The following is a 2,698-nucleotide window of genomic DNA, read 5'->3' as shown; positions in this document are numbered from 1 at the left end:
AGCCCGCTGTGCTCAACCCCTTGCAGGAGGGAGCACACGAGTGAGCAAGTGTGGGATCCGGCCGGCTGGCCTCTCCAGGCACCAACACAGGAGCAAGCTCTATGCAGGGCCCATAGCCAGACTCGGCATGTCACCTTGAGGGGAATGCAGCCGTGCCTAGGTGAGGGTGCCCGTGTCCCTGGAGCCCCAGAGCGGGTGTTGTTACTGTGCAGCTTTGGTTCTGCCGTCCACGGATGGTGACATGTCAGCAGCTCAGCTGGCCCCTTGCGTCATCACATGGGGACAGCTGCCCTCCACCGGCGAGGGCAAAGGCCCAGCGTGACAGCCTTTCTGGGTACCCTCATTCGCGGGGTCCCAAGCTCTTGTCCGGCATCCAGGAAGAACGAAGTTACATGGACAATTGAAGGATGGTGAAGGTGGAGAATTTTATTGAGCAATGACAGCAATGCTCAGTGGAGAGGGGAGCTGGAGAGGGGATTGGGAAGTGCAGGTTGCCTTCCCCAAAGTCAGGCTGTCTCCTCCCCTACTGACTGAGTCTGGGGCCTTTATAGGCACAGGTTGGGGAGTGTGTGCTGATTGGCTTGTGAGTATGCAAAAAGGAGTAGTCCCAGCTATTCAGGAGGCTGAGGCTTGCTTGAGGGATCCCTTAAGTCCAGGTCTTTTGTTATTTATAATGAGTCCTTTCAATCACACTGGAGTTTATGCTAATGAGGTGAGTTAAAGCAAAGACACTACTCAAAGGTGGGCATGAAAGAGTAGAAAACCACCAGGTGCGGTGGCTCACGCCTGTAATCCCGGGACTTTGGGAGGCCAGCGCAGGTGGATCATGAGATCAGGAGATTGAGGCCATCCTGGCTAACATGATGAAACCCTATCTCTACTAAAAAATACAAAAAATTAGCCGGGCGTGGTGGCGGGCACCTGTAGTCCCAGCTACTCGGGCGGCTGAGCCAGGAGAACGGCATGAACCCGGGAGGCATAGGTTGCAGTGAGTCGAGATCACACCACTGCACTCTAGCTTGGGCGACAGAGCAAGACTCTGTCTGGAAAAAAAAAAAAAAAAAGAAAGAGTAGAAAACCAAGTAGGAAAGGGTGGGTATATGTAGCATAGGTGGAGGGTGGGGATCAGAGCAAAGCACAACAAGCAGGAAGTTAAGCTCTCAATCCGATCTGAGGTTTTAACTCGTAGCTTCAGTTTCAGACTTTAAACTATCTTTGGGGTTGGAGGTGGGGTTTCACTGGGGACCCGCCCCTATTGGCCTAGGCACTTGGCTGCCTCCTGTCACCATCAGCAGGTCTCAGCCTCATTTTACCCACCCCCTATTCAAGATGGAGTCACTCTGGTTCAAACTCCTCTGACAACAGTAGCTTGCTCCAGATCACACAGCTAATGCAAATTGACTTAAAAACTCGGGTCCACCCACCGTTCAAAGAAGCAGGAAGGTATAGCCCAAACACAGGAAAAGCAGCAGTAACGATAAACTGTGTCTAAAAGACCACCTTTTCTCCCACAGCACAGGATGAAGCTGAAGTTACTTTCTCTGCCTAAGATCCAGACCCACCCCCCCAATGAAAACAATTTTTTTTTTCCTTCTCTTTTCTATAAAATCAAGAATGGAAACACACCTGAACAGACTCTTCCGCAAGATAATGTGTCCCGCAGGCTCATTGAAATTCCAAAGAGAATTATGTACAAGTTAATCTCTGCTCCTAAATCCATTCATTCTCCCCAGTAATACTTTATTTTTATTTTTATTGAGATGGAGTCTCACTCTGTCACCCAGGCTGGAGTGCAGTGGCGCCATCTCAGCTCACTGCAACCTCCTCCTCCTGGGTTCAAGTGATTCTCCTGCCTCAGCCTCCTGAGTAGCCGGGATTTAATCTACGTGCCACCATGCCTGGCTAATTTTTGTGTTTCGAGTAGAGACGGGGTTTCGCCATGTTGGCCAGGCTGGTCTCGAACTCCTGACCTCAAGTGATCTGCCCACCATGGCCTCCCAAAGTGCTGGATTTACAGGTGTGAGCCACTCTGCCTAGTTCCCAGTAATCCTTTATGTCCCCTCAATAGAATTCCTCTTTCTTCCCCCTCCCATAATCTGTTTTACCAGGATCCGAACCCCTATTCTTCCTGTAACTGCAAGATGGTGTGATATATACACACACACATATAGTGCCAGGCACAGTGGCTCATGGCAGTAATCCCAGCTCTTTGGGAGACCAAGGGGGAGGATCACTTGAGTGCAGGAGTTCGAGACCAGCCTGGCAACATGGCGAAAACCCAGTCTCTACTTTAAAAAAAAAAAAAAAAGATAGTATATAAGCTTCTGAACGCCTTTGGGGTGGTGGGTAATCACGCTGTGGTTCTCCCCGTATACGCGTAATGGAGTTTGTATGCCTTTTTTTTCCAATTAATCTGCTTTTTGTGAGCTGATTTATCAGCAAAACTTCAGATGGTGAAACAGAAGCTTTTCCCTTGGGTCCTACAATTGCACTTCTATGCACATAACAAAATTTCACATGCAACCTATAAATATGAACAGCCATGAGGTATTAATAATATTAGGCTGGGCATGTTTGCTCACATCTGTAATCCCAGCACGTTGGGCAGCTGAGGCAGGAGGACGGATCACTTGAGTCCAGGAGTTCAAGACCAGCCTGGGCAACATAATGAGAACCCCATCTCTACAAAAAAAAAAAA

Source organism: Colobus angolensis, unplaced genomic scaffold (assembly GCF_000951035.1).
Source record: "Colobus angolensis palliatus isolate OR3802 unplaced genomic scaffold, Cang.pa_1.0 Scaffold120, whole genome shotgun sequence".
Taxonomy (NCBI): Eukaryota; Metazoa; Chordata; class Mammalia; order Primates; family Cercopithecidae; genus Colobus; species Colobus angolensis.
This window is presented reverse-complemented; position numbering follows the sequence as displayed.